At 37.4% G+C, this 22,570-nt stretch overlaps 1 protein-coding gene across 1 annotated transcript in view; it reads right to left on the bottom strand.

Moving 5' to 3' along the window:
- Nucleotides 1-22,570, bottom strand: part of ryr2a (ryanodine receptor 2a (cardiac)) — a 152,310-nt gene that overhangs the window by 116,985 nt on the left and 12,755 nt on the right. The window lies entirely within an intron of this gene.

Genomic DNA, 22,570 nt, shown 5'->3' on the forward strand with positions numbered 1-22,570 from the left:
CATCCTGAACACACAACACACAACCTCATCATCCTGAACACACAACACACATCCTCATCATCCTGAACACACAACACCTCATCATCCTGAACACACAATTACCATCATCATCATCTTCATCTTCATCATGGGAACACACACACTCAACAGGTGACTGCATTAATCCACACACTTCCATCTCACACTCACTGAAGATTCAATGTCATGAAGCTCAGAAACTATCAACATAAATCTCCCTGAGCTCTTCTCCCTGTTAGGAGAGTTCATTACAACATCTACAGACAATCTGTCTCTTTTTTTTACCATATTTCTTATATGGTATTATTATATTTATAATATATTTTTTAATTACATGAAATTGATCTCTTTATTCTCTAGATCTATATCTGTATTAGCCATAAAATCATTCCACCACAATAACCATTAAACAACACATGAATTCTGCAGCAGCTGATGCGCGCACACACACACACACACACACACACACACACACACACACACACACACACACACACACAGTCTGATCAGATTAACACACTTTCCATGAACACACACTCATATCAAGGTTACTCCATCTTAATGTAATAGGATTAGTCTCCATTGTGATGTGTGTGTGTGTGTGTGTGTCTTTCTTAGATCAATATGCCTATACAAACAATAATAATAATAAAATAAATGTTTCTTATTTATTAAATCATAAAAAATATAAGAAAATATATTACTTTATATTTTATTATAATTAATATTATATTTCAATAAAGAAATATATTACAATAACACTATATTATTGTACTCTAAAAAATCAAGCATATAATAATATTTATTTTACAGAACAACAGTAAATTACAGTACTAATATTTATGCCTGTCTTAATTTCAATGCTTTCAAACATTCAACCACAGAGCTTTTATTTTGGTGGTAAATGTCAGAAAGACCTTAAAGCTTCTCTTTGGTTGACAAACAACAAAAGAGTATCTGTAAACAGATTTATAAACAATTCTCATGACAAATTTGGGAAGATGTTTGGGAAAATGCACGTTATAAGTGTCCTAAAATCCCAGCCCTTGCAGAGATAAAGATTGTGTGGAGCAGCATTTACTGCAAACTGAGCCACTCTTTAGCAGAAAGTATGCGTCAACACCGTTTCATATACTCATATATACCGTAACACCATTTCATAAACCCCTGTATACCGTAACACCATTTCATAAACCCCTGTATACCGTAACACCATTTCATATACTCATATATACCGTAACACCATTTCATAAACCCCTGTATACCGTAACACCATTTCATAAACCCCTGTATACCGTAACACCATTTCATATACTCATATATACCGTAACACCATTTCATATACTCATATATACCGTAACACCATTTCATATACTCATATATACCGTAACACCATTTCATAAACCCCTGTATACCGTAACACCATTTCATATACTCATATATACCGTAACACCATTTCATATACTCATATATACCGTAACTCATATATACCGTAACACCATTTCATTCATATACTCTTATATACCGTAACACCATTTCATATACTCATATATACCGTAACTCATATATACCGTAACACCATTTCATTCATATACTCTTATATACCGTAACACCATTTCATATACTCATATTTACCGTAACACCGTTTCATATACTCATATATACCGTAACACCGCTCATATATACCGTAACACCATTTCATTCATATACTCATATATACCGTAACACCATTTCATTCATATACTCATATATACCGTAACACCGTTTCATATACTCATATATACCGTAACACCGTTTCAAATACTCATATATACTGTAACATCATTTCAAATACTCATATATACCGTAACACCATTTCAAATACTCATACCGTAACACCGTTTCACATACTCATATACGTAACACATTTCATATATACCGTAACACCGTTTCAAATACTCATATATGGCCCAATGACGTGACGTGCAATTTTGATGTCCAAACCCCTTTATGAAGTCAAAATAAGGAAATGTTTAATAAAAAGCACATTTATTGAATCAATTGATCTCTGTTTATCAAATGATATAAACATATATTGAGGGTATTACAAAGTGTAAGAATTATTAGACATTATAGTCACATAATGTCATACCGGATAACTGTCCGGACCTTAGAGTGACATACAAAAAAGCCAAACAAACTGTAAAAAATCGAATAAACCCTAACATCTCCTCCACAGGCATTATTGTATGAGTCTTGACAACAATATATTTAAATATTACAAAGAATATGACATCCAGTTAATTGTTATGCTTTGGAGCATTCTGTCCCAAAACTGGCTGTCAGCCAATGTCATACGGGATAACAAGCAAACTGGAGCAATTTTATTGTGAATTTTATTTTGACACGATGTGAGACAGCATGTTACACAATCAGGAAGACCCTGATGGACCCCCAAACAATGGTGAAAGGTAAGTATGTCTTTCATAAAATGTGTTTAACTCACCCTTTTTCTTCACTAGCACACTATGTAGTAAAATCCTGTGTCATATGGGATAACGCTAAAATAACATATATAATGTGGATTTTATGTAAATATGTTTATTTAGCATGAATTTACATATTTGGAAGTTGAAGGTAAAGGTTGCAGATTTCTATAGGTAGCCAAAAATACTGCCTGATAAAGATTTAAACTGAGTTTTGTCATACCGGATAACAATTTTGTCATATAGGATAACAGTTACTTTCTGTTTGACAATATATTATTATACAGTTTTCAGCTTTAATTTGTATAATTTCCATTAAAATTGTGATATTAACATATCATTAACATTGTTTAGTTAAATATTAGCAAATTATATAATTCATATTAATATTCAATTACAATTACACTTAATTATTGTCCAACCTGTCATATTGGGGAATCAGCCCCTTTAAGTCTATAAAAATGTAGTGTTCATTTAATGAAACTAATGAAATTTAGTGATTCAAGGTACTTCAACCCATTAATAAGATTTTTCTTTATAAATATGTTGTTCAATTACATGCTTTTGTAAATTTGTTGTTCAAATAAATGATGTTCAGTGAAATGAGTGAAGGTCGCCTACTTTAACCCTTTACATTATTTATGAATATTGATGTAGAGTGACTATGATCATCAATAAAATGATTCACGGTACTTTTCAGTACTAAATTAAACCTAATGTTGAAAAGTTGTGCTGTTCTGATATTCATAAACATGAAAAAAATGTTTAAATGTATTTGTATACTTGCCAAATCTGGGAAGAAACCACACTGAGTTTGTGTGTAACAGTTTACACACTGAAAACCACATCTGTATTTCTTTACAGTGGAGCCTAATTAATTTCCTTGGAAAAACATTGCATAACATAAACATTAATTATTTATGAACATTATTAAGTGTTGTAAAAATGACAATTCATGTGTTAACTTATATGGTGTCATACCGAGTAACAACTTAAGTCAGGCGGGATAACGCTGTTTTTTCCCATTGAAATGAATTATTTCACTTCATGGAGTTGAGGAAACAATAATAACATGATACCAAGTCCTGTAAAACATTTTCAGACATTTCGCATTTTAAATCACACTGCAGTGTTAAAATGTGGGTAAAGAACAAGTAGGGTCACGTTTAAAGAAATCACAATATAATGAGAAAAAATTGTTGTGCAAAACATTTTTTTCTGTGCTCCAAATATTGTTTACTGCATCACTTTATATATTCATTAAGTATTATTGATTTGAAAAGTTTTAATATCGTAATATTTAGAAAATGCATTAACGTTATCCCGTATGACATTTTGACTGGTGTCGTCACATGATTCTCAGTTAAACCGCTTAAAATACATTGTTTAAAATTGAGATTTTAGTAATAAGTAAAAAACACCCCCATAAAGATAATAACTACTTTGATGTGCAGTTTTAACCTTTTTGAATTTTTTATCAGTTGAAAACCTTATTTGTCACTGGCCCATATACCGTAACACCATTTCAAATACTCATACCGTAACACCGTTTCAAATACTCATATATACCGTAACACCATTTAAAATACTCATATATACCGTAACACCATTTAAAATACTCATACCGTAACACCGTTTCACATACTCATATACGTAACACGTTTCATATATACCGTAACACCGTTTCACATACCCATATATACCGTAACACCATTTCAAATACTCATATACCGTAACACCGTTTCAAATACTCATACCGTAACACCGTTTCAAATACTCATATATACCGTAACACCATTTCAAATACTCATATATACCGTAACACCATTTCAAATACTCATACCGTAACACCGTTTCACATACTCATATACGTAACACGTTTCATATATACCGTAACACCGTTTCACATACCCATATATACCGTAACACCATTTCAAATACTCATATACCGTAACACCATTTCAAATACTCATACCGTAACACCGTTTCACAAAACTCATATACGTAACACGTTTCATATATACCGTAACACGGTTTCACATACTCATATATACCGTAACACCATTTCAAATACTCATATATACCGTAACACCATTTCAAATACTCATACCGTAACACCGTTTCACATACTCATATACGTAACACGTTTCATATATACCGTAACACGGTTTCACATACTCATATATACCGTAACACCATTTCATATACTCATACCGTAACACCGTTTCACATACTCATATATACCGTAACACCATTTCAAATACTCATATATACCGTAACACCATTTCATATACTTATATACCATAACACCGTTTCACATACTCAAATACGTAACACGTTTCATATATACCGTAACACGGTTTCACATACTCATATATACCGTAACACCATTTCATATACTCATATACCGTAACACCATTTCAAATACTCATACCGTAACACCATTTCAAATACTCATACCGTAACACCGTTTCAAATACTCATATATACCGTAACACCATTTCAAATACTCATACCGTAACACCGTTTCAAATACTCATACCGTAACACCGTTTCACATACTCATATACGTAACACGTTTCATATATACCGTAACACCGTTTCACATACCCATATATACCGTAACACCATTTCAAATACTCATATACCGTAACACCATTTCAAATACTCATACCGTAACACCGTTTCACATACTCATATACGTAACACGTTTCATATATACCGTAACACCGTTTCACATACCCATATATACCGTAACACCATTTCAAATACTCATATACCGTAACACCATTTCAAATACTCATACCGTAACACCGTTTCACATACTCATATACGTAACACGTTTCATATATACCGTAACACCGTTTCACATACCCATATATACCGTAACACCATTTCAAATACTCATATACCGTAACACCATTTCAAATACTCATACCGTAACACCGTTTCACATACTCATATACGTAACACGTTTCATATATACCGTAACACGGTTTCACATACTCATATATACCGTAACACCATTTCAAATACTCATATATACCGTAACACCATTTCAAATACTCATACCGTAACACCGTTTCACATACTCATATACGTAACACGTTTCATATATACCGTAACACGGTTTCACATACTCATATATACCGTAACACCATTTCATATACTCATACCGTAACACCGTTTCACATACTCATATATACCGTAACACCATTTCAAATACTCATATATACCGTAACACCATTTCATATACTTATATACCATAACACCGTTTCACATACTCAAATACGTAACACGTTTCATATATACCGTAACACGGTTTCACATACTCATATATACCGTAACACCATTTCATATACTCATATACCGTAACACCATTTCAAATACTCATACCGTAACACCATTTCAAATACTCATACCGTAACACCGTTTCAAATACTCATATATACCGTAACACCATTTCAAATACTCATATATACCGTAACACCCTTTAAAATACTCATACCGTAACACCGTTTCACATACTCATATACGTAACACGTTTCATATATACCGTAACACCGTTTCACATACCCATATATACCGTAACACCATTTCAAATACTCATATACCGTAACACCATTTCAAATACTCATACCGTAACACCGTTTCACAAAACTCATATATACCGTAACACCATTTCATATATTCAAATACCGTAACACCATTTCATATACTCATATATACCATAAAACAGTTTCATTTACTCATATACGTAACACGTTTCATACCGTAACACCGTTTCATATACTCATAGATACCATGGCACCATTTTATACTCATAAATAATGTATCATCTCCCTTACGAGCATGCACTATGGGTGTGCCACAGGGCTCTATATTAGGGCCCTTGTTGTTTTCTCTTTATATGAATGATTTTCCATCTGTGTGTATTAATGCTAAAATGATAATGTATGCTGATGACACAGTGGTATACATCCATGGTAAAACTGTTAAGGATGTTGCCCGAAAGTTAACTGAGGAAATGGAAAAGATTTCGATTTGGCTGAAAAACTCTCATTTAACTTTGAATGTTGACAAAACGGTTTCTATGTTTTTCACAAACCGCCGTAAGTTATCACTATGTAAAACTGAACCAAAAATCATAATTGAAGGTCAGGAAATTTCAAGGGTTGACCAATTTAAATATTTAGGAGTCATTCTTGACCCAAATTTAAATTTTAAAAAACATATTAAAAAGATAACTAACACGTTGAAAATGAACATAGCACATTTTAGATATATTAGAAACTCTTTGACCATAGATGCATCTAATTTATATCTAAATGCGATGATATTTCCGCACTTTCGTTACTGCATTACGAGTTGGTCACAGGCATGTAAAACAGTATTAAGGCCCCTGGAATCATTGTACAAAAGCTCTCTTAAGGTTCATGACAAGAAATCTCGGTTATATCACCACTGTCATATTCTTAAAAAACATAGTATATTAAGTTTTGAAAACATAATTATATATTCAAATCTCTGTCTTTTGTTCAAGATAATAAATGGTACTGCAGCTCCTCCGTTAAAAAAGTTTATCTCACTGAGTTCAGAAATTACATCTCGAGCCACTCGGTCGACTGTTCGGGGTGAGTGTAGGATTCCTCAGTGTAAAACAGCATTCGGCAGCTCAGCTTTCTCAAGTATGGCCATCAGACAGTGGAATAAGTTGCCAACAGAGCTGACCACATGTGTAAATTTTAACATTTTTTCACATCGGGCCAAAAAAGGGCTACTTTTAAAACAATCATGTTCACATAATTTATTGTAATTGATGTGTATGTGAGAGTGTATTTGTAAATGAATGCTGAAGAATGAATGAAGGGTGTGTTAACTTTAATGCTGTTTTTGGGATTAATGTATTATTAAGTATCATGTATTATTATAAGATTTTGATATGTTAACATCAGCCTGCCCAGGGACTACAGGTGAAAATTAGCACAAGTGCTATAACCTGGTAAAATGCATCTCTCCTTTTTTTTTTAAGGTTAATGTATATTTTACATTGTCCCTGTTTCAAATAAATAAATAAAATAAAAAAAAAATAAAAAATAAAATATATACCGTAACACATTTTTCATATACTCATATATACCGTAATACTGTTTCATATACTCTTATATACCGTAACACATTTTCATATACTCATATATACCGTAATATTGTTTCATATACTCACCAGGGCTGATTTTTACTTGCATTTGACGAGTGTTCATTTTAGCGAATGATTGCAATTAAAGCACATGGTTTACTTCTTTGATACATCATCATGTTGTTCAGAAGCAGATCACATGAGCCATTGCAATACATCTATGACATGATGGACGTCTTCTAATGGCTCGTAATAGAGTGTCTGCATCACTACACACATCACAACACAACTAACATCACATCACGAGCGCTGGAGACCTTCCTACAGACACACGAGTTACACAAGTCAAAGATACACACAACAACACCATCAGGTCATTCAATCAGACTGACATCATCACTGCACATGACCTATGATATCAATCACAAAAGAGCAAATCAACAAGCTGTCTGTGTCCATCTAGCTCTACACTGACACAGTTATTGAACTGAACTGAATCAACACTGAACTGAATTGATCTGAATAATGTCTTTACAGCAGAATCTGAATTTGTCTCATATTTGCTGCTATTTGCATATATATCTGTTATTTTCCAGTTTATTAATTTGAAGCTGCTTTGAAACAATCTGTATTGTATAAAACGCTATATAAATAAAGCTGACTGGACTTTCTCCATCACGTGTGTGTATTGTTATTGGCTTGATTAAGGTCAGTGGATGATTACAGCTCAATTAAATATTCACTATCCTTGATGAAGTCACCAATTAAACTTTTAATATAACAAAACAACAAGAAGACTGAAGGGGGTCGCACACCGGACGCGCAGCTCAGCGCCGCGCAGCGCCACGTCTTTTAAATTCGAACACATTATTCTCTATGAGAGTACACACACCGGCGGCGCCTTCCGGCGTCTGTCCGCGGCGCCCAGCAACGGCTCAGGACCGTGTTCAAAATCCTGCCGCGCCACAGAGCGCCATTTACATAGTTTTCAAATCGTAGTTAATGTATATACGGACTTCACCCTGTGCTGCAATATACATATCGTTTTATATTTATTTACAGAAATCAGAAAATTGCTGATGTTATCGGATTTTCAGGTGAGAGTTGTCCTAGACGTGGCGCGGCGCGGCGCTGAGCTGCGCGTCCGGTGTGCGGCCCCCTTAATGAATCTCAGAGTCAGATGACACAAGAGCGCCTGATTTGTCCTGTTCAGTGTCGTGATCGATTACGAGACGCGTGACAATCCCTATAATGTCTTTAAAGCTACACTGTGTGATATTTTCCCCCATCTAGCGGTGAAATTGTATATGACTACCCAGTGAATATTAGTTTCTTTTCCTTTCAATTCCGAGAGCGTTTTAACTCCTACGGTGGCCGTATTATTCCAAGATTAACACGGCTTCCAGTTCGACTTCGCAAAAATTGCGCCTTTAAAACTATTCATCACCTGTGATCCGTCGCAGCACAGATTTATGTTACAAGGTAAACAATACTTTTCACCATTGACACGAGGAAAAGTAACGCAAGTTATACTAGAGGTCGTTCTGGCGTTACGCACAACCATGCTATGGTCAGACAAGCAACTGTAAAACTTAGAATTTACACAAATAGGCTGAATTACCTGTCGAGAGGAAAGCAGAAGACTTCGGCGTCCGTTTTAAAATCTTTGCTCCTCATGAGCTCTTTCCATCTGGGAAAAGTTACTCCAGTATTGACTTTGGTTTTGCTGATTTGCCTGCCGCGTTGACGTTTTAATTCTCTCTTTCGCTTCCTTGGCGACTCTGCTAACAGCTACATGTCCTCGAGAATAGGCGTGATCCTCCATCAGCAATCTTTCAAATCTGCCGGCAGTCGTGAGTAATCTCCCCCTCGCATTCGTCAAGGTGTCACTGGTGTAAAACGCGAAAGGCGAAGCTTGAATTTCCAGGTATGTCCCTCTTTGGCTAATGTAGTTTCAAGATGGAGGGGCAACATGGCTTCCGCCATTCCAGAGACTCGCTCGTATGTATTATAAATGGCAGATTTTACGCTTACGAGAATACTTTATTAGTTGGTGGAAGTAATTACACATGAATGAGCACATATACTTTTGATAGAACAAAGTGTTTTTTGCTAAGAATCAACTTAAAAAGTTACACAGTGTAGCTTTAATCAAGATACGCTGTAAAACAGTGATGGAGAGATGACGACACACACAATAAACGAATGTGTTCTGACAAGAAATATCACACACACACAGTTCTTCATTAATATTGTATGTGGCTCCATCTGCCTATTGTCGTTTTGTAGAAAACAAATGCCTGTGGCCTCCAGCAGCATCAACACACACACACACACACACACACACACACACACTCTCTCTTTCTCTCTCACACACACACACACATGTGATCTGTGAATTAGATCCTGTGGTGAACATGTTGAATGACCTGAGAACAAAAGTCACACAGAATGAGGAAGATTACATGTCTGTAAATAACACACAAAACAAACGGTCACACGGCATGATGGGTATTTGTGCAGGGTGTGTCTGTGAATTAAGACACTGTCTCTTTAAGAGCAGAAAATGTGACGGTGCAGTTCACATGAGTTTTACAGTATCTGTGAGTGTGTGTGTGTGTGTGTGTGTGTTGCTGTATGTCTCATCAGAGGAACAAACCGCACAGATGGCAACACACACAGTCTCAGCAGAGAGTAACACACACACACACACACACCTCCTGTCACATTATCTCTGTTTGGGTCGACATGCACATTCACAAATGCTGCTAGATAGAGAACACCAATAAACACACACACACACACACACACACACACACACACACACACACACACACACACTTCAACAGCATGATGAGTGTGTGATGAAGGACATCTCATCATGAGTGTAAACAGCAGTGCTCAGATGTGGCGCGGGTGCAGGTCACCTGACCATCACGTGTTCCTGATGATGACATTGAACACGTAAGAACAACCTGAGGCTGAAGAACATGAACAGGTGCGCAACACAACAGTCTGACACACACACACACACACACACACACACACAGTCTGACTGATGCTGGAGCTGCACAATCTGAGCAAAAAACATCAAAATGTATTTTTATATAAAAATTGCGGTTCCAATTTAATATGCAATTTAAACATTAGGCTGTGCTGGTTTGTAGGACTGCACAACTTGAGCAAAATTGTGATTATATATTAATATGGCTATAAAATAATAATAATAATGATGATTAGTATTAGTATTATTACTAAATTATAATAAAAACTCAATTCATATTAGTATTACTAAATAAAATATAAAATATAATAATATTATTATTATAAAATTATAATATACTAATACTATTTTAATATTTCAGAACAAAATTTTACACAATTAAAGTTTAACAAAAATAATATAATAATGTATTTATAATATATAATTTATTTGAAGAAAAGTTGGGATATTTTGTCAAATGCAATAAAGTCAAGAATCTGTGATTAGTTAATCCTCTTGAATCTTTATTTAACTTTAAAAGATTTCCGATGTTGTCACTGACCAACTTAATTGACAGATGTAGGTTCTGATGGCTGCAACACACTCCTAAAGAGCTGGACAGAGGCAGGATTCCCACTGTGTCACATCACCTTTCCTTTTCATTACACTTTCTAATCCTGTGGAAATTGAGGATTCTAACTGTTGCAGTTTTGCAAGTGTAATCTGAACCCCATGTGTCCTGATATGAGACCTCTGCTCAACAGCCTGTGGTCGTCTGCCTCTCCTCTTCATGATGGGCCGTACATGTTCAGTAAGACAGATCTGGACCGCAGGAACATCCACTGAGGAACGAGGCCTGGCATTGTCTCGCTTCCCAGGAAAGATGTCGTCTTCATGGCAGTCTCTGTACAATCCCAGGATATTCCTTCCCAGAAATGCACATCACCCATCTCGTTTGCTTTTGCACCGTCGCTGATGAGAGTCTGGATGGTCCTCTTGGGGACTGAGAACATGGACTCATGTGAGCACAGCACACGTCTCCACTGCGTTCTGGATAATCTGAGATGACCTCGGGCCCAGAGATCTCTGAACTCTGAACTCTGAACTCGACAGATGCACAGCCTTCTCCTGTAACAGAGACTCGAGTCGCTTGTCTTGATGATGACTGTATTCAGTGACGACAGTTTTATAAAGCGGTCCTGAGCACATGTGGCTGTATTTAACAGAGTAGCATGATGGTTTCTCATGCAGTGCCGTCTGAGGGGTCAAAGGTCACGCACATTCAACAGAAGCCTCCTGTCTTGTCCTACACAGACTGAGATTTCTTTGCAATATTGCATAGAGAAATGTGATTTTTGTCTCTCATGACATTTGGCACAAAGTGGTGATCCATGACTCATCTTTACTGGCAGAGACTGAGAAGCTCTTTTACACTCAATCACAGTCCCCTCACCTATACCAGTTCACCTGCTCCCTGTGGACTGTTGTCAAAGAGTTTAACTTGGATGTTCTATCTTTATTTAATGATTATCGCTCTAAGCCACATCACAGTTTAGTTTTTATTTCAATGAATCCTGCAGACAATCAGTCAACATCCTTAGTTTCAGTCTGTTCGTCACACAACTTCAGAAGATCAGCAGTTTTTACTTACTCTGAAAACAAGTTTTTATTTAGTCAAGATAAGAATCTGAACATCCTACATGAGATTAATCAGTGATCCATAACATACGTACATGTGATATGTCTGAAGCTAAAGACACTTAAACACTTCACTGATCCTTAACTTTCTCACTCACTCACACACTTCAGCTCTTCTCTCAACACAAGAACTGCGATCCATAACTACAACACACACTGAACACAAGAACTGCGATCCATAACTACAACACACACTGAACACAAGAACTGCGATCCATAACTACAACACACACTGAACACAAGAACTGCGATCCATAACTACAACACACACTGAACACAAGAACTGCGATCCATAACTACAACACACACTGAACACAAGAACTGCGATCCATAACTACAACACACACTGAACACAAGAACTGCGATCCATAACTACAACACACACTGAACACAAGAACTGCGATCCATAACTACAACACACACTGAACACAAGAACTGCGATCCATAACTACAACACACACTGAACACAAGAACTGCGATCCATAACTACAACACACACTGAACACAAGAACTGCGATCCATAACTACAACACACACTGAACACAAGAACTGCGATCCATAACTACAACACACACTGAACACAAGAACTGCGATCCATAACTACAACACACACTGAACACAAGAACTGCGATCCATAACTACAACACACACTGAACACAAGAACTGCGATCCATAACTGGGCAATTCCAGCGTTATGGACGTGACATTTGCAGTCAAAACTTGAAATATAAATTCTCAGAAAATGCATTTAATACCAATATATGTAAACGTCTGTTTATATATCCATACTCCCTTAATAAAGGAGTCCAGACATTAGAAAAATATCAGTCTACGCATGCGTTTTATATTTAATATGAGGGAAATACACATGCGTTACGGACGTGACAAAAAAAATCTCTAACTTTTTGTTGCCAAAATATTTTTTAGTAATTCTGTGAATTACACTGCGCAAACCAAAAGTAATAGTACCCACCGAATGAAGAAGGGTTGGCTCTCCACAGAACATAAAATATTCATTTTATGTTATTTTTCGTTTTCGCATTTATGAGGAAAAAACAATGTTACGGACGTGACAGTTCTCCGTTACGGACGTGACCGCTCTGAAAGCGGCACTAAAATACTGCTTTAAAACGTTCACAGAGACCTCAAACAGGCATTTAAAACACCAAATATTAAGGATTGGCATTATAAGCAAAAATAATATTCGATGTTTGTTCGAAAATCGTACCGCTCTCCCCCAACATCACCGGTAAGACGGCGTTCACTCAAATCCCGCTCCAACATTACATTTGAGTAGGCATTTAGTCTCATATTAATGTTTAAATAAAATAATTGTATTTTTTATTTCATATGTTGATTATATGAAAGGATAACAGCATGAGTAAGATCATAAGATGCGCAATATATCGGATACAGTATATCAGTGGGCAGACATGATTTTGACCAATTCTTTAGTTTTTTTTTTTTTTTTGTAGAAAGCTTTTTTTTTATGTGAATTTCGTTTTGTATAAATTGTATCTTAATTTTAATCAATGTTTCATCAACAAATTGCCTGGATTTATTAAATAAGAAGCAAATAGGCTATAGCAGACAATATAATCAGGACACGGAGGCGCCGTCGCGTGAAGTGGAGCACGCCTCATAAATGAACCGAAACTCCGCGTATAATGTAGGCTATGCCTCACATACCTGAGAAATATATCTATAGGACGTCTGAAATGTCTACTTTTAAACTACTTTTAAGTTGTGAGTCAAAATGATTGCAATATCACTATTATTTTGTCAGCTTGATCACGGGATTATGATGAATATTCATGTTTTAACCAAGAGGGAAAAACGCGACATCCCGAAGGAAGTGCCCTATGGCTATAAGACACATGCTCTTCTTTAAGTTGTACTGTATCATATACTACCTTCTGATATTCATATTTCGTCCTGTAACTGGCAGAGGAAGAGAAGATCCGTTCATGTGCGCTTTATCCGCCGCGCACTGAGGCGCAATATACAGACACCAAACACAAAGTGTGGCAAACTGGCAACGATAATCTCTGGTACTGTTTATGTGCTTTATTAATTGTTAAAAGCGTGAAATCAGACTTTGAATATCATTTAGTGCTCCATTTGTAGATGTAAAAGCAACAATGGATATAATTCACCTCAGATCTTGAAATTAAACAAATGGAAACATGAACGTTAAAACTGTGAACAAACAGGTGCCTATTATTTGACAAAGAATGTTTTAGTAACTCAGTAGCCTATGTATTTTTTAAATGGTGTAATATTTGTGAATTTTATTATGTAGCTACTTATCCATTTTCTTGCGAGTGCCGTCAAGTTTACTCTCTAGTATGGATGTTAACCGGTGACTGTTTGATCGATGGCTGACCGTATCAACGTTAACCGATCAAAGTTGTCGGCGGTCGGTTAAAAAAAAAAAAAAAAAAAAGTGATCTCTAAATATTAGGCTATTATAGGCAGTGGACTAAACGCTACTAAGTTAGCCATCTCATTCCAAGATCTTTTTGTGTGAAGTGAACAAATCCCTCACACTCAATTTTTCATAACAGCTCTCTCTCTCTCTCTCTCTCTCTCTGTTTTCGGTGCTGATGCAGTGACGCGTTCATGTAAACGGCACCTAAAAGCTGTCACAAAGAACCAGCAAAAGTAATGATTATATAGGCCTATGTAAAATATTGCAGTGAGACATTTTAATTGTCTATTAATAAACAAGTGTTTTCTGTGTCGGCTGCAAAGATGAAGTCTGACTCGCGATCTTCGCAGTAGGCTAGTGAACGCGCCGGAGAGAAATACACATTTCATACGGATTACATCGTTTTATTTAGTTTTGAATGGTTCTGTTTAAAAGTAAAGATTTCTGTAGATAATAGATATATTTCTTTTTTTTTTTTTTTTTAGGTGTGTGAGGCGAGTAGGCTACCTTATACGTTAAATTTCGGTTCATGGATGATAGCTTAACATTAGCTCCAGTTCAGGCGCTGGCGCCTCTGTCGTGATTATTTATTGTCTGCTATATTTACTTTTTATTTATTAAATGGAGAAAATTGGATAATGAAACACTGATTAAAATTAAGATACAATTAATACAAAACGAAATTCGTTTTAAAGAAAGGCTTTGTGCTTTCTGTTTGAGGTCTCTGTGAAAGTTTTAAAGCAGTCTTTTAGTGCCGCTTTGAACGGTCGCGACGCGTCTGTAATGGAGAACTGTCACGTAAGATGGTAATATTATTATTATTATAAATAATAAATCGTGTAATAATCCCGCCCCCTTAATTAAGAGGCGATTTTTGACCGGCATATCATCAAAATGTCCGGAAAACGAAACCTCTGCCGGTCACTTTGACCGGCACCATTTTTTTCTAGCGGAAACTCTGCCACGCCGTATTAAGAGCGGTCTCTATTGTTTACATTTTGTTATAAAATAGACTTAATTTGAAAGTTGAGACATTTTTTCATATTAAAACTAACAAAGCACAAATATATTGCGATTATTGGATATGCACTGAATATATGGTAAGCCTGAAACCGATCACAAGTGCATATGATTTGATGTGAAGCGTCCGTAACGGTCACGTCCGTAACGCATTATTATGGTTGTTCAGAGCAAAGTAGTGGAATGAAATGTCGATCCTAGTAAGCATGAACATAGTTTAGCTTTGCATATAAAGTTTCAAGTTATTTGCATTTATAATTGTTATATTATATAAACTTAATCTTTAAAACGTTACGGACGTGACAGAGCACTGAAGCGTCGAGACCTCTTTATTAAAGCCCTTATAAATTCAAAAGGCAGTGCTGTTATGACCAAATTAGTATATTTATTTCTCAGGCATGCCTCCAACTTTCAGCAAAATGCTTTATGTTCAAATTAAGTTTTTAAAAGGGGGGTCTTTGATACCTCTTTTGAAAGCATGAAATATGGATGGTTGAAATTAAAATTTTAGCATTGTTGCTCACCTCATATGTGGTGGAAAAACAAGGCAATTTTCTTAAAATTTCTGATACAGCACATTAATACAGTATATTACAGACCTAAATGGACAACTTAAAAGGGGTTTTGATCTTTAGGTAAAAACTTTATTTTTTCATGGCAAGGATGACCTTTGCGTGGAATTGCCCAACTACAACACACACTGAACACAAGAACTGCGATCCATAACTACAACACACACTGAACACAAGAACTGCGATCCATAACTACAACACACACTGAACACAAGAACTGCGATCCATAACTACAACACACACTGAACACAAGAACTGCGATCCATAACTACAACACACACTGAACACAAGAACTGCGATCCATAACTACAACACACACTGAACACAAGAACTGCGATCCATAACTACAACACACACTGAACTCAAGAACTGCGATCCATAACTACAACACACACTGAACACAAGAACTGCGATCCATAACTACAACACACACTGAACACAAGAACTGCGATCCATAACTACAACACACACTGACCTCAAGAACTGCGATCCATAACTACAACACACACTGAACACAAGAACTGCGATCCATAACTACAACACACACTGAACACAAGAACTGCGATCCATAACTACAACACACACTGAACTCAAGAACTGCGATCCATAACTACAACACACACTGAACACAAGAACTGCGATCCATAACTACAACACACACTGAACACAAGAACTGCGATCCATAACTACAACACACACTGAACTCAAGAACTGCGATCCATAACTACAACACACACTGAACACAAGAACTGCGATCCATAACTACAACACACACTGAACTCAAGAACTGCGATCCATAACTACAACACACACTGAACTCAAGAACTGCGATCCATAACTACAACACACACTGAACACAAGAACTGCGATCCATAACTACAACACACACTGAACTCAAGAACTGCGATCCATAACTACAACACACACTGAACTCAAGAACTGCGATCCATAACTACAACACACACTGAACACAAGAACTGCGATCCATAACTACAACACACACTGAACACAAGAACTGCGATCCATAACTACAACACACACTGAACACAAGAACTGCGATCCATAACTACAACACACACTGAACTCAAGAACTGCGATCCATAACTACAACACACACTGAACTCAAGAACTGCGATCCATAACTACAACACACACTGAACACAAGAACTGCGATCCATAACTACAACACACACTGAACACAAGAACTGCGATCCATAACTACAACACACACTGAACACAAGAACTGCGATCCATAACTACAACACACACTGAACACAAGAACTGCGATCCATAACTACAACACACACTGAACTCAAGAACTGCGATCCATAACTACAACACACACTGAACACAAGAACTGCGATCCATAACTACAACACACACTGAACTCAAGAACTGTGATCCATAACTACAACACACACTGAACACAAGAACTGCGATCCATAACTACAACACACACTGAACACAAGAACTGCGATCCATAACTACAACACACACTGAACTCAAGAACTGCGATCCATAACTACAACACACACTGAACACAAGAACTGTGATCCATAACTACAACACACACTGAACACAAGAACTGCGATCCATAACTACAACACACACTGAACTCAAGAACTGCGATCCATAACTACAACACACACTGAACACAAGAACTGCGATCCATAACTACAACACACACTGAACTCAAGAACTGTGATCCATAACTACAACACACACTGAACACAAGAACTGCGATCCATAACTACAACACACACTGAACACAAGAACTGCGATCCATAACTACAACACACACTGAACTCAAGAACTGCGATCCATAACTACAACACACACTGAACACAAGAACTGTGATCCATAACTACAACACACACTGAACACAAGAACTGCGATCCATAACTACAACACACACTGAACTCAAGAACTGTGATCCATAACTACAACACACACTGAACACAAGAACTGCGATCCATAACTACAACACACACTGAACACAAGAACTGCGATCCATAACTACAACACACACTGAACTCAAGAACTGCGATCCATAACTACAACACACACTGAACACAAGAACTGCGATCCATAACTACAACACACACTGAACACAAGAACTGCGATCCATAACTACAACACACACTGAACACAAGAACTGCGATCCATAACTACAACACACACTGAACTCAAGAACTGCGATCCATAACTACAACACACACTGAACTCAAGAACTGCGATCCATAACTACAACACACACTGAACACAAGAACTGCGATCCATAACTACAACACACACTGAACACAAGAACTGCGATCCATAACTACAACACACACTGAACACAAGAACTGCGATCCATAACTACAACACACACTGAACACAAGAACTGCGATCCATAACTACAACACACACTGAACTCAAGAACTGCGATCCATAACTACAACACACACTGAACACAAGAACTGCGATCCATAACTACAACACACACTGAACTCAAGAACTGTGATCCATAACTACAACACACACTGAACACAAGAACTGCGATCCATAACTACAACACACACTGAACACAAGAACTGCGATCCATAACTACAACACACACTGAACTCAAGAACTGCGATCCATAACTACAACACACACTGAACACAAGAACTGCGATCCATAACTACAACACACACTGAACTCAAGAACTGTGACCTGTGTAAACCCTGAGACTCAGACAGAGCTGGCAGACCAGGGGAAACTGCATTGCAGAGAGTGATGGGTGTGTCTGTCTGATGGACACTGAGAGGACACACACACACACACTCACACACACACACACACACACACACACATACTCACACACACACACACACACACACACACACACACACACACCTAAACTTTTGAACACCAGTGTCTGTTATTGGTGAGTCACTCAGCAATCAAGCCGGTGGTGAACGATCAGGTGTGTGTCTGATGGACACTGAGAAGACACACACACACACATACTCACACACACACACACACACACACACCTAAACTTTTGAACACCAGTGTCTGTTATTGGTGAGTCACTCAGCAATCAAGCCGGTGGTGAACGATCAGGTGTGTGTCTGATGTGCGAGTCGAGCTAATTCTGCTGTAATCCATGTAACAGATCAAATCCAGATTATCCGAACCTGATGTAATCCTGTGCAGACGCTCACACAGATAATAAACACTCATATGAGCGTCCTGTGATGATCACACACACACACACACACACACACACACACTCACATGTGGTTTATGGGGAATGTCCATAGGCGTAATGTTTTCATACTGTGTTCAAACTGTATAGCAGTGGTTCTCAAGCTGGGGTGTGTGAGGTGACAGAAGGGGCACGCACCCTCACTCAACGTGTCTTGCCATTCATTTAATTCTACCCCACCTTAAAATAACATTAAAACTGAGCATGCATCCAATCAAATGACCTCATATTTTGTGGTCAAAACTGACTGCATTCACACACACACAGTGTGTAGATGACAGTGTGTGCAGATGATGCTGCCGTGGCAAATCACGCTATACTACCGTTCTCGACAATATACCTTTTAAAGTGGGGATTGAGCACTTACTAGCATGAAGAACAGAAACAGGCACAGACTGTGCATATAGAGCAATAGAGATCCATTCTAACTCTCTTCCTGTTCCTGAGTTCCTGTTTAACGTTGATCACATTATACAAACATCCACACGACTGCAAATGTGACACTGATTTTAAACAGTTCAACAAACGAAAGGTATTAATATTAAGTGATGTTCATTTTAAACACAGTATTGTCAGTATTTTTTGCAACAAAAGCCACAGCAGTGTTTGTGAACGAATCTGCGGCTTTGAACATTCATTAATTCTTAATTACAGCCACTTGCTTCGTTACGATGAACGAATGACTCGACGACTCACTCATAAAGACAGTGCCCTGCCGCCACCTACTGGTGGTTTTAATTTAATATTTAAAAGCATCACTTCGTTTTTACCATCATTGCATATTTCTCTATTGAACTTTAATTTTTATTTAAAGCATTATTTATCTTATGCTAAGATTTATGGTAAGGGCGGGACATTTCCATCCAATCACACGAATTGACCAATCACAACACACTGCTCCAGCCGACCAATCAGAGCACAGTGTGTGTTTCAGAAGGAGGGGCTTCATAGAGACAGGAAGTAAACAGAGCGTTACTGACAGACTGGGAAGAGAGGAGCCGCAACAATGGAGAATATGAGGAAAATAATCAACATTCAAGCAGGAAAACCTGTTCTAGTAGAGCCTGAACAACATCAAGACTTTGTCCTCTAGTAATATGGCCTCTTTATATGTACACTCTCTAACTTCATGAGGATGGTCTCCAAAACATCTCTGGAACAGCTGTAGATATTAATGACAGACGGGTCAGATGATGCTCGGGGCCTGAAGTCACATTACTAAACGCTCATTAACCCCTTCAGCTCATCAGACACACACACACACACACACACACACACCTCCTGTGTGAGCCCTTCAGATGCTGTCGATGTAGAGCCCAGTCAGATACATTAATATTGATCACTGATCATCATGGCGTCTCACGAAGGAGAAACTGAGGAGTGCTGAGTCACGGTGAGACGACACGACACACACACAGCTGGAACTCACGTCAGCGGATTACAGATACAGCTTCAAGAGCTTTGATTTGTTCACTCACCTCATGATATACGTGTCTGATCGCACGCTTCACAAAAACACAAGATTCAGCTGAGCATCTGTTAGACCCATAATTCCTTGCGGTCCTAGCATGTATACAGTATTTCTCCTGTCAGTGGATTTTTTGAATAAGGTGTTTAACATGCAACAGATTTCCCATTAAAACAGGCTTATTCCTGGAGCCGGAATCAGAATATTGTCTTAACGTTAATCTGCCCTTTAAATGTGAATTTTAGTGAATGCAGCATTTTTATGAACTGGAATTCAGGCTAATATGAGAATATGACACGTTACTATTTAACATTTTAGGAGTAAAACTAACAAATGTTATATTTTTAAAATATTGTTTTTTCTTTATTCCTTTTTACTTATTCTATTTTTATTATTTTTCTATTATCTGTGTTCTGTCACTGTCATTCTGTTTGTGCTGTGGAAGCTTCTGTCACCAAAACAAATGGCTTGTAAACATACCTGGCAATAAACCCCTTTCTGATTCTGATTCATATTCTGTGGTTTGAAGGACCAGATGAATTTACACTTGTCCTGTTTCATCTGGAAAGAGTCTCAGACCACATCCTGAAGTGATTTAAATCACCGGGTCTTTTCCCGATCCGATAGCTAACCCATCAGAGAAAACACATGAAGTGAGCAGGTGTAAACAGACCCGGTGTTGCATGTCACACGTCTAGAATCAGTCCAAACACTGGGAATCACCGAGCTCTACAGGAACAAATCACACAAATATATCATCAGGAACTTTCTGTGAGCGCAACGAAAAGACCCTGTAATGCACAAAAGCGCATAAACGTGAAAAAAGGGGTTATGCATGAAATTGTAAGTTATTTTAAATTTAAGATGAAAGAATGTGAGGAATGTGCTTAAATTACTATTTATTTATTATTTATTGATCAAATCTAGTCATTTAAAGGTAAATAAAATAAAAAATGACAAGAAATTAAAAAAAAATTGCATTAAAAAAATAGAAAAAATATTATCAAAATGAAATAAAAATAAGCTTTCAAAAAAAAAAGAAAAAAAAGAAGTATAATTTTAGGGCTTCAGGTCATTTTGACCCGCGAGGGAAAGGTGTGTTACGAAGTGCGAGGGAAGGATGAGGGTTAAATCCGTCTCGAAAGTATTTCGGCACTGAAGTGAAGTGAGCAGGTGTAAACAGGCCCAGTGTTTCAGGCCACATCATGGGAATCAACGAGCTCTACAGGAACAAATCACACTCAGATATCGCATCAGGAACTTTCTGTGAGTGCCACGGAAAGACCCTGTAAAGCACAAAAGCACATAAGCGTGTGTGGGAAGCCTGAGCGGTCAAACCGTGGCTCTTCCTGAGAGCGAGTGAACGCCGCAGCTGTCGAGCATCACCTGACGCTTGTTGAGTATTTCTGGCCTGAAGTGCCTGAATCTCCACATGTAGGAGTGAGAGATGAGTACTACAGTATTACACAACACACGTGTGTTTGTCCAGCCGTGACGGAGGGGAAGTGTGTGTTTGCACATAGACAAAGATGAACAATGGCTTTTC

The sequence above is a fragment of the Rutilus rutilus genome, assembly GCF_951802725.1.
Source record: "Rutilus rutilus genome assembly, chromosome: 16".
Classification (NCBI taxonomy): Eukaryota; Metazoa; Chordata; class Actinopteri; order Cypriniformes; family Leuciscidae; genus Rutilus; species Rutilus rutilus.